This window comes from Schistocerca serialis, chromosome 3 (assembly GCF_023864345.2).
Source record: "Schistocerca serialis cubense isolate TAMUIC-IGC-003099 chromosome 3, iqSchSeri2.2, whole genome shotgun sequence".
NCBI classification, from domain to species: domain Eukaryota; kingdom Metazoa; phylum Arthropoda; class Insecta; order Orthoptera; family Acrididae; genus Schistocerca; species Schistocerca serialis.
The window spans coordinates 1,038,799,908-1,038,813,332 of record NC_064640.1 but is presented as its reverse complement, the minus strand read 5'-3'; positions in this window follow the sequence as shown (position 1 = coordinate 1,038,813,332).

Genomic DNA, 13,425 nt, shown 5'->3' with positions numbered 1-13,425 from the left:
AGTCCAGTTTTACATTCCGATGCTTCACTTCAGGTTTACTGTATACCTTGCACCTTCTTATTGACGATGAAACTCATAAATTGCATCCGAATTTAATACAGAAGGCACAAAGCCGACAGAAGTAAAAAAGGATTCACACTCTCACTTTCTATGATTTGAACCTCTCCAGTGAGTCCAGTTTTCGATTCCGATGCTTCACTTCAGGTTCACTTTATCCCTTGGACTTTCTTATTGACGATGAAACACAGAAATTGCATTCGAATATAATACAAAAGCCACAATGCCGACTTAAGTGAAAGAGGACTGACACTCTAACATTCTATGAGTTGAACCTCTCCTGCGAGTCCAGTTTTAGATTCCGATGCTTCAATTAAGGTTTACTGTATCCCTTGGACCTTCTTATTGAAGATAAAAAACAGAAATTGCATCCGAATTTAATACAAAAGGCACAATACCGATTTAAGCACAAGGGGACTGACACTCTAACATTCTATGATTTGAACCGCTCCTGTGAGTCCAGTTTTAGATTCCGATGCTCCACTTCAAGTTTACTGTATCCCTTGGACCTTCTTATTGACGATGAAACACAGGATGTGCATCTGAATTTAAAACAAAGGGCACAATACCGACTTAAGTACAGGAGGAGTGAAACTCTAGCTTTCTATGATTTGAATCTATCCTGTGAGACCAGTTTTAGATTCCGATGCTTAACTTCAGGTTTACTGTATCCCTTGGACCATCTTATTGACGATGAAACACAGAAATTGCATCCGAATTTAATACAAAAGGCACAATATCGACATAAGTACAACAGGAGTGACACTCTAACATTCTATGATTTGAACCTCTAGTGTGAGTCCAGTTTTAGATTCCGATTCTTCACTTCAGGTTTACCGTATCCCTTGGACCATCTTATTGACGATGAAACACAGAAATTGCATCCGAATTTAATACAAAAGGCACAATATCGACATAAGTACAACAGGAGTGACACTCTAACATTCTATGATTTGAACCTCTAGTGTGAGTCCAGTTTTAGATTCCGATTCTTCACTTCAGGTTTACCGTATCCCTTGGACCTTCTTATTGACGATGAAACACAGAAATTGCATCCGAATTTAATACAAAAGGCACTATGCCGACTGAAGTACAAAAGGACTGACATTCTAACTTTCTATGATTTGAACCTCTCCTGTGAGTCCAGTTTTAGATTCCGATGCTTCACTTCAGGTTTACTGTATCCCTTGGACTTTCTTATTGACGATGAAACACAGAAATTGCATCTGAATTTAATACGAAAGCCACAATACCGATTTAAGTGCAAGAGGAGTGACACACTAACTTTCTATGATTTGAACCTCTCCTGTGAGTCCAGTTTTACATTCCGATGCTTCACTTCAGGTTTACTGTATACCTTGCACTTTCTTATTGACGATGATACTCAGAAATTGCATCCGAATTTAATACAGAAGGCACAATGCCGACTGAAGTAAAAAAGGATTCACACTCTCACTTTCTATGATTTGAACCTCTCCTGTGAGTCCAGTTTTCGATTCCGATGCTTCACTTCAGGTTCACTTTATCCCTTGGACTTTCTTATTGACGATGAAACACAGAAATTGCATTCGAATATAATACAAAAGCCACAATGCCGACTTAAGTAAAAGAGGACTGACACTCTAACATTCTATGATTTGAACCTCTCCTGCGAGTCCAGTTTTAGATTCCGATGCTTCACTTAAGGTTTACTGTATCCCTTGGACCTTCTTATTGACGATGAAACACAGAAATTGCATCCGAAAATAATATAAATGGCACAATGCCGACTTAAGTACAAGAGGAGTGACACTCTAACGTTCTATGATTTGAACCTCTCCTGTGAGTCCAGTTTTAGATTCCGAAGCTTAACGTCAGGTTTACTGTATCCCTTGGACCTTCTTATTGACGATGAAACACAGAAATTGCATTCGAATATAATACAAAAGCTAAAATGCCGACTTAAGTGAAAGAGGACTGACACTCTAACATTCTATGATTTGAATCTCTCCTGCGAGTCCAGTTTTAGATTCCGATGCTTCACTTAAGGTTTACCGTATCCCTTGGACCTTCTTATTGACGATAAAACACAGAAATTGCATCCGAATTTAATACAAAAGGCACAATATCGACATAAGTACAAAAGGAGTGACACTCTAACATTCTATGATTTGAACCTCTAGTGTGAGTCCAGTTTTAGATTCCGATTCTTCACTTCAGGTTTACCGTATCCCTTGGACCTTCTTATTGACGATGAAATACAGAAATTGCATCAGAAATTAATATAAATGGCGCAATTCCGACTTAAGTACACGAGGACCGACACTCTCACATTCTATGATTTGAACCTCTCCTGTTAGTCCAGTTTTGGATTCCTATGCTTCACTTCAGGTTAACTGTATCCCTTGGACCTTCTTATTGACGACGAAACACAGAAATTGCATCCGAATTTAATTCAAAAGGCACAATACCGACTTTAGTACGAGAGGAGTGACACTCTAACTTTCAATGATTAGTACCTCTCCTGTGAGTCCAGTGTTTAGATTCCGATGGTTCACTTAAGGTTTACTGTATCCCTTGGACCTTCTTATTGACGATGAAACACAGAAATTGCATCCGAATTTAATATAAATGGCACAATGCCGACTTAAGTATAAGAGGACTGACACTCTAACTTTCTATGATTTGAACCTCTCCTGTGAGTCCAGTTTTACATTCCGATGCTTCACTTTAGGTTTACAGTATACCTTGCACCTTCTTATTGACGATGAAACACAGAAATTGCATCCGAATTTAATACAAAAGGCACTATGCCTACTTAAGTACAAAAGGACTGACATTCTAACCTTCTATGATTTGAACCTCTCCTGTGAGTCCAGTTTTAGATTCCGATGCTTCACTTCAGGTTTACTGTATCCCTTGGACTTTCTTATTGACGATGAAACACAGAAATTGCTTCTGAATTTAATACAAAAGCCACAATACCGATTTAAGTGCAAGAGGAGTGACACACTAACTTTCTATGATTTGAACCTCTCCTGTGAGCCCAGTTTTAGATTCCGATGCTTCACTTCAGGTTTACTGTATCCCTTGGACCTTCTTATTGACGATGAAACACAGAAATTGCATCCGATTTTAATACAAATGGCACAATGTTGACTTAAGTACAAGAGGACTGACACTCTCACTTTCTATGATTTGAACCTCTCCAGTGAGTCCAGTTTTAGATTCCGATGCTCCACTTCAGGTTTACTGTATACCTTGCACCTTCTTATTGACGATGAAACACAGAAATTGCATCGGTATTAAATTCAAAAGGCACAATGCCGACTTTAGTGCAAGAGGACTGACACTCTAACTTTCTATGATTCGAACCTCTCCTGTGAGTCCAGTATTAGATTCCGATGCTTCACTTCAGGTTTACTGTATCCCTTGGACCTTCTTATTGACGATGAAACACAGAATTTGCATCCGAATTTTATACAAAGGGCACAACACCGACTTAAGTACAGGAGGAGTGAAACTCTAACTTTCTATGATTTGAATCTCTCCTGTGAGACCAGTTTTAGATTCCGATGCTTAACTTCAGGTTTACTGTATCCCTTGGACCTTCTTATTGACGATGAAACACAGAAATACCACCCGAATTTAATACAAAGGGCACAATACCGACTTAAGTACAGGAGGAGTGAAACTCTAACTTTCTATGATTTGAACCTCTCCTGTGAGTTTAGTTTTAGATTCCAATGCTTCACTTCAGGTTTACTGTATCCCTTGGACCTTCTTATTGACGATGAAACACAGAAATTGCATCCGATTTTAATACAAATGGCACAATGCAGACTTAAGTACAAGAGGACTGACACTCTCACTTTCTATGATTTGAACCTCTCCTGTGAGTCCAGTTTTAGATTCCGATGCTTCACTTCAGGTTTACTGTATACCTTGCACCTTCTCATTGACGATGAAACACAGAAATTGCATCGGAATTAAATTCAAAAGGCACAATGCCGAGTTAAGTGCAAGAGGACTGACACTCTAACTTTCTATGATTCGAACCTCTCCTGTGAGTCCAGTTTTAGATTCCGATGCTTCACTTAAGGTTTACTGTATCCCTTGGACCTTCTTATTGACGACGAAACACAGAAATTGCATCGGAATTTAATACCAAAGGCACAATACCGACTTAAGCACAAGAGGAGTGACACTCTAACATTCTATGATTTGAACCTCTCCTGCGAGTCCAGTTTTAGATTCCCATGCTTCACTTCAGGTTTACTGTATCCCTTGGACCTTCTTATTGACGATGAAACACAGAAATTGCATCCGAATTTAATATAAATGGCACAATGCCGACTTAAGTACTAGAGGACTGACACTCTCACTTTCTATGATTTGAACCTCTCCTGTGAGTCCAGTTTTACATTCCGATGCTTCACTTCAGGTTTACAGTATACCTTGCACCTTCTTATTGACGATGAAACACAGAAATTGCATCCGAATTTAATACAAAAGGCACAATGCCGACTGAAGTACAAAAGGACTGACATTCTAACTTTCTATTATTTTAACCTCTCCTGTGAGTCCAGTTTTAGATTCCGATGCTTCACTTCAGGTTTACTGTATCCCTTGGACTTTCATATTGACAATGAAACACAGAAATTGCATCTGAATTTAATACAAAGGCCACAATACCGACTTAAGTGCAAGAGGAGTGACACACTAACTTTCATGATTTGAACCTCTCCTATGAGTCCAGTTTTAGATTCCGATGCTTCACTTCAGGTTTACTGTATCCCTTGGACCTTCTTATTGACGATGAAACACAGAAATTGCATCGGTATTAAATTCAAAAGGCACACTGCCGACTTAAGTGCAAGAGGACTGACACTCTAACTTTCTATGATTCGAACCTCTCCTGTGAGTCCAGTTTTAGATTCCGATGCTTCACTGAAGGTTTACTGTATCCCTTGGACCTTCTTATTGACGATGAAACACGAAAATTGCATCCGAATTTAATACAGAAGGCACAATACCGGCTTAAGCACAAGAGGAGTGACACTCTAACATTCTATGATTTGAACCTCTCCTGCGAGTCCAGTTTTAGATTCTGATACTTCACTTCAGGTTTACTGTATCCCTAGGACCTTCTTATTGACGATGAAACACAGAAATTGCATCCGAATTTAATATAAATGGCACAATGCCGACTTAACTACAAGAGGACTGACACTCTCACTTTCTATGATTTGAACCTCTCCTGTGAGTGCAGTTTTAGATTCCGATGCTTCACTTAAGGTTTACTGTATCCCTTGGACCTTCTTATTGACGATGAAACACAGAATTTGCATCCGAATTTTATACAAAGGGCACAACACCGACTTAAGTACAGGAGGAGTGAAACTCTAACTTTCTATGATTTGAATCTCTCCTGTGAGACCAGTTTTAGATTCCGATGCTTAACTTCAGGTTTACTGTATCCCTTGGACCTTCTTACTGACGATGAAACACAGAAATACCACCCGAATTTAATACAAAGGGCACAATACCGACATAAGTACAGGAGGAGTGAAACTCTAACTTTCTATGATTTGAACCTCTCCTGTGAGTTTAGTTTTAGATTCCAATGCTTCACTTCAGGTTTACTGTATCCCTTGGACCTTCTTATTGACGATGAAACACAGAAATTGCATCCGATTTTAATACAAATGGCACAATGCAGACTTAAGTACAAGAGGACTGACACTCTCACTTTCTATGATTTGAACCTCTCCTGTGAGTCCAGTTTTAGATTCCGATGCTTCACTTCAGGTTTACTGTATACCTTGCACGTTCTTATTGACGATGAAACACAGAAATTGCATCGGAATTAAATTCAAAAGGCACAATGCCGAGTTAAGTGCAAGAGGACTGACACTCTAACTTTCTATGATTCGAACCTCTCCTGTGAGTCCAGTATTAGATTCCGATGCTTCACTTCAGGTTTACTGTATCCCTTGGACCTTCTTATTGACGATGAAACACAGAATTTGCATTAGAATTTTATACAAAGGGCACAACACCGACTTAAGTACAGGACGAGTGAAACTCTAACTTTCTATGATTTGAATCTCTCCTGTGAGACCAGTTTTAGATACCGATGCTTAACTTCAGGTTTACTGTATCCCTTGGACCTTCTTATTGACGATGAAACACAGAAATACCACCGGAATTTAATACAAAGGGCACAATACCGACTTAAGTACAGGAGGAGTGAAACTCTAACTTTCTATGATTTGAACCTCTCCTGTGAGTTTAGTTTTAGATTCCAATGCTTCACTTCAGGTTTACTGTATCCCTTGGACTGTCTTATTGACGATGAAACACAGAAATTGCATCCGATTTTAATACAAATGGCACAATGCAGACTTAAGTACAAGAGGACTGACACTCTCACTTTCTATGATTTGAACCTCTCCTGTGGGACCAGTTATAGATTCCGATGCTTCACTTCAGGTTTACTGTATACCTTGCACCTTCTTATTGACGATGAAACACAGAAATTGCATCGGAATTAAATTCAAAAGGCACAATGCCGAGTTAAGTGCAAGAGGACTGACACTCTAACTTTCTATGATTCGAACCTCTCCTGTGAGTCCAGTTTTAGATTCCGATGCTTCACTTAAGGTTTACTGTATCCCTTGGACCGTCTTATTGACGATGAAACACAGAAATTGCATCGGAATTTAATACCAAAGGCACAATACCGACTTAAGCACAAGAGGAGTGACACTCTAACATTCTATGATTTGAACCTCTCCTGCGAGTCCAGTTTTAGATTCCCATGCTTCACTTCAGGTTTACTGTATCCCTTGGACCTTCTTATAGACGATGAAAGACAGAAATTGCATCCGAATTTAATATAGATGGCACAATGCCGACTTAAGTACTAGAGGACTGACACTCTCACTTTCTATGATTTGAACCTCTCCTGTGAGTCCAGTTTTACATTACGATGCTTCACTTCAGGTTTACAGTATACCTTGCACCTTCTTATTGACGATGAAACACAGAAATTGCATCCGAATTTAATACAAAAGGCACAATGCCGACTGAAGTACAAAAGGACTGACATTCTAACTTTCTATTATTTGAACCTCTCCTGTGAGTCCAGTTTTAGATTCCGATGCTTCACTTCAGGTTTACTGTATCCCTTGGACCTTCTTATTGACGATGAAACACAGAAATTGCATCCGAATTTAATACAGAAGGCACAATACCGGCTTAAGCACAAGAGGAGTGACACTCTAACATTCTATGATTTGAACCTCTCCTGCGAGTCCAGTTTTAGATTCTGATACTTCACTTCAGGTTTACTGTATCCCTAGGACCTTCTTATTGACGATGAAACACAGAAATTGCATCCGAATTTAATATAAATGGCACAATGCCGACTTAACTACAAGAGGACTGACACTCTCACTTTCTATGATTTGAACCTCTCCTGTGAGTGCAGTTTTAGATTCCGATGCTTCACTTCAGGTTTACTGTATATCTTGGACCTTCTTATTGACGATGAAACACAGAATTTGCATCCGAATTTAATACAAAGGGCACAACACCGACTTAAGTACAGGAGGAGTGAAACTCTAACTTTCTATGATTTGAATCTCTCCTGTGAGACCAGTTTTAGATTCCGATGCTTAACTTCAGGTTTACTGTATCCCTTGGTCCTTCTTATTGACGATGAAACACAGAAATACCACCCGAATTTAATACAAAGGGCACAATACCGACTGAAGTACAGGAGGAGTGAAACTCTAACTTTCTATGATTTGAACATCTCCTGTGAGTTTAGTTTTAGATTCCAATGCTTCACTTCAGGTTTACTGTATCCCTTGGACCTTCTTATTGACGATGAAACACAGAAATTGCATCCGATTTTAATACAAATGGCACAATGCAGACTTAAGTACAAGAGGACTGACACTCTCACTTTCTATGATTTGAACCTCTCCTGTGAGTCCAGTTTTAGATTCCGATGCTTCACTTCAGGTTTACTGTATACCTTGCACCTTCTTATTGACGATGAAACACAGAAATTGCATCGGAATTAAATTCAAAAGGCACATTGCCGAGTTAAGTGCAAGAGGTCTGACACTCTAACTTTCTATGATTCGAACCTCTCCTGTGAGTCCAGTTTTAGATTCCGATGCTTCACTTAAGGTTTACTGTATCCCTTGGACCTTTTTATTGACGATGAAACACAGAAATTGCATCGGATTTTAATACCAAAGGCACAATACCGACTTAAGCACAAGAGGAGTGACACTCTAACATTTATGATTTGATCCTCTCCTGCGAGTCCAGTTTTAGATTCCCATGCTTCACTTCAGGTTTACTGTATCCCTTGGACCTTCTTATTGACGATGAAACACAGAAATTACATCCGAATTTAATATAAATGGCACAATGCCGACTTAAGTACTAGAGGACTGACACTCTCACTTTCTATGATTTGAACCTCTCCTGTGAGTCCAGTTTTACATTCCGATGCTTCACTTCAGGTTTACAGTATACCTTGCACCTTCTTATTGACGATGAAACACAGAAATTGCATCCGAATTTAATACAAAAGGCACAATGCCGACTGAAGTACAAAAGGACTGACATTCTAACTTTCTATTATTTGAACCTCTCCTGTGAGTCCAGTTTTAGATTCCGATGCTTCACTTCAGGTTTACTGTATCCCTTGGACTTTCATATTGACGATGAAACACAGAAATTGCATCTGAATTTAATACAAAAGCCACAATACCGACTTAAGTGCAAGAGGAGTGACACACTAACTTTCATGATTTGAACCTCTCCTATGAGTCCAGTTTTAGATTCCGATGCTTCACTTGAGGTTTACTGTATCCCTTGGACCTTCTTATTGACGATGAAACACAGAAATTGCATCGGTATTAAATTCAAAAGGCACAATGCCGACTTAAGTGCAAGAGGACTGACACTCTAACTTTCTATGATTCGAACCTCTCCTGTGAGTCTAGTTTTAGATTCCGATGCTTCACTGAAGGTTTATTGTATCCCTTGGACCTTCTTATTGACGATGAAACACAGAAATTGCATCCGAATTTAATACAGAAGGCAAAATACTGGCTTAAGCACAAGAGGAGTGACACTCTAACATTCTATGATTTGAACCTCTCCTGCGAGTCCAGTTTTAGATTCTGATACTTCACTTCAGGTTTACTGTATCCCTAGGACCTTCTTATTGACGATGAAACACAGAAATTGCATCCGAATTTAATATAAATGGCACAATGCCGACTTAAGTACAAGAGGACTGACACTCTCACTTTCTATGATTTGAAACTCTCCTGTGAGTGCAGTTTTAGATTCCGATGCTTCACTTCAGGTTTACTGTATCCCATGGACCTTCTTATTGACGATGAAACACAGAATTTGCATCCGAATTTTATACAAAGGGCACAACACCGACTTAAGTACAGGAGGAGTGAAACTCTAACTTTCTATGATTTGAATCTCTCCTGTGAGACCAGTTTTAGATTCCGATGCTTAACTTCAGGTTTACTGTATCCCTTGGACCTTCTTATTGACGATGAAACACAGAAATACCACCCGAATGTAATACAAAGGGCACAATACCGACTTAAGTACAGGAGGAGTGAAACTCTAACTTTCTATGATTTGAACCTCTCCTGTGAGTTTAGTTTTAGATTCCAATGCTTCACTTCAGGTTTACTGTATCCCTTGGACCTTCTTATTGACGATGAAACACAGAAATTGCATCCGATTTTAATACAAATGGCACAATGCAGACTTAAGTACAAGAGGACTGACACTCTCACTTTCTATGATTTGAACCTCTCCTGTGAGTCCAGTTTTAGATTCCGATGCTTCACTTCAGGTTTACTGTATACCTTGCACCTTCTTATTCACGATGAAACACAGAAATTGCATCGGAATTAAATTCAAAAGGCACATTGCCGAGTTAAGTGCAAGAGGTCTGACACTCTAACTTTCTATGATTCGAACCTCTCCTGTGAGTCCAGTTTTAGATTCCGATGCTTCACTTAAGGTTTACTGTATCCCTTGGACCTTTTTATTGACGATGAAACACAGAAATTGCATCGGATTTTAATACCAAAGGCACAATACCGACTTAAGCACAAGAGGAGTGACACTCTAACATTTATGATTTGATCCTCTCCTGCGAGTCCCGTTTTAGATTCCCATGCTTCACTTCAGGTTTACTGTATCCCTTGGACCTTCTTATTGACGATGAAACACAGAAATTACATCCGAATTTAATATAAATGGCACAATGCCGACTTAAGTACTAGAGGACTGACACTCTCACTTTCTATGATTTGAACCTCTCCTGTGAGTCCAGTTTTACATTCCGATGCTTCACTTCAGGTTTACAGTATACCTTGCACCTTCTTATTGACGATGAAACACAGAAATTGCATCCGAATTTAATACAAAAGGCACAATGCCGACTGAAGTACAAAAGGACTGACATTCTAACTTTCTATTATTTGAACCTCTCCTGTGAGTCCAGTTTTAGATTCCGATGCTTCACTTCAGGTTTACTGTATCCCTTGGACTTTCATATTGACGATGAAACACAGAAATTGCATCTGAATTTAATACAAAAGCCACAATACCGACTTAAGTGCAAGAGGAGTGACACACTAACTTTCATGATTTGAACCTCTCCTATGAGTCCAGTTTTAGATTCCGATGCTTCACTTGAGGTTTACTGTATCCCTTGGACCTTCTTATTGACGATGAAACACAGAAATTGCATCGGTATTAAATTCAAAAGGCACAATGCCGACTTAAGTGCAAGAGGACTGACACTCTAACTTTCTATGATTCGAACCTCTCCTGTGAGTCTAGTTTTAGATTCCGATGCTTCACTGAAGGTTTATTGTATCCCTTGGACCTTCTTATTGACGATGAAACACAGAAATTGCATCCGAATTTAATACAGAAGGCAAAATACTGGCTTAAGCACAAGAGGAGTGACACTCTAACATTCTATGATTTGAACCTCTCCTGCGAGTCCAGTTTTAGATTCTGATACTTCACTTCAGGTTTACTGTATCCCTAGGACCTTCTTATTGACGATGAAACACAGAAATTGCATCCGAATTTAATATAAATGGCACAATGCCGACTTAAGTACAAGAGGACTGACACTCTCACTTTCTATGATTTGAAACTCTCCTGTGAGTGCAGTTTTAGATTCCGATGCTTCACTTCAGGTTTACTGTATCCCATGGACCATCTTATTGACGATGAAACACAGAATTTGCATCCGAATTTTATACAAAGGGCACAACACCGACTTAAGTACAGGAGGAGTGAAACTCTAACTTTCTATGATTTGAATCTCTCCTGTGAGACCAGTTTTAGATTCCGATGCTTAACTTCAGGTTTACTGTATCCCTTGGACCTTCTTATTGACGATGAAACACAGAAATACCACCCGAATGTAATACAAAGGGCACAATACCGACTTAAGTACAGGAGGAGTGAAACTCTAACTTTCTATGATTTGAACCTCTCCTGTGAGTTTAGTTTTAGATTCCAATGCTTCACTTCAGGTTTACTGTATCCCTTGGACCTTCTTATTGACGATGAAACACAGAAATTGCATCCGATTTTAATACAAATGGCACAATGCAGACTTAAGTACAAGAGGACTGACACTCTCACTTTCTATGATTTGAACCTCTCCTGTGAGTCCAGTTTTAGATTCCGATGCTTCACTTCAGGTTTACTGTATACCTTGCACCTTCTTATTGACGATGAAACACAGAAATTGCATCGGAATTAAATTCAAAAGGCACAATGCCGAGTTAAGTGCAAGAGGACTGACACTCTAACTTTCTATGATTCGAACCTCTCCTGTGAGTCCAGTTTTAGATTCCGATGCTTCACTTAAGGTTTACTGTATCCCTTGGACCTTCTTATTGACGATGAAACACAGAAATTGCATCCGAATTTAATACAGAAGGCAAAATACTGGCTTAAGCACAAGAGGAGTGACACTCTAACATTCTATGATTTGAACCTCTCCTGCGAGTCCAGTTTTAGATTCTGATACTTCACTTCAGGTTTACTGTATCCCTAGGACCTTCTTATTGACGATGAAACACAGAAATTGCATCCGAATTTAATATAAATGGCACAATGCCGACTTAAGTACAAGAGGACTGACACTCTCACTTTCTATGATTTGAACCTCTCCTGTGAGTGCAGTTTTAGATTCCGATGCTTCACTTCAGGTTTACTGTATCCCATGGACCTTCTTATTGACGATGAAACACAGAATTTGCATCCGAATTTTATACAAAGGGCACAATTCCGACTTAAGTACAGGAGGAGTGAAACTCTAACTTTCTATGATTTGAATCTCTCCTGTGAGACCAGTTTTAGATTCCGATGCTTAACTTCAGGTTTACTGTATCCCTTGGACCTTCTTATTGACGATGAAACACAGAAATACCACCTGAATTTAATACAAAGGGCACAATTCCGACTTAAGTACAGGAGGAGTGAAACTCTAACTTTCTATGATTTGAACCTCTCCTGTGAGTTTAGTTTTAGATTCCAATGCTTCACTTCAGGTTTACTGTATCCCTTGGACCTTCTTATTGACGATGAAACACAGAATTTGCATCCGATTTTAATACAAATGGCACAATGCAGACTTAAGTACAAGAGGACTGACACTCTCACTTTCTATGATTTGAACCTCTCCTGTGAGTCCAGTTTTAGATTCCGATGCTTCACTTCAGGTTTACTGTATACCTTGCACCTTCTTATTGACGATGAAACACAGATATTGCATCGGAATTAAATTCAAAAGGGACAATGCCGAGTTAAGTGCAAGAAGACTGACACTCTAACTTTCTATGATTCGAACCTCTCCTGTGAGTCCAGTTTTAGATTCCGATGCTTCACTTAAGGTTTACTGTATCCCTTGGACCTTCTTATTGACGATGAAACACAGAAATTGTTTCCGATTTTAATACAAATGGCACAATGCCGACTTAAGTACAAGAGGACTGACACTCTCACTTTCTATGATTTGAACCTCTCCTGTGAGTCCAGTTTTAGATTCCGATGTTCCACTTCAGGTTTACTGCATACCTTGCACCTTCTTATTGACGATGAATCATAGAAATTGCATCGGAATGAAATTCAAAAGGCACAATGCCGACTTAAGTGCAAGAGGACTGACACTCTAACTTTCTATGATTCGAACCTCTCCTGTGAGACCAGTTTTAGATTCCGATGCTTCACTGAAGGTTTACTGTATCCCTTGGACCTTCTTATTGACGATGAAACACAGAAATTGCATCCGAA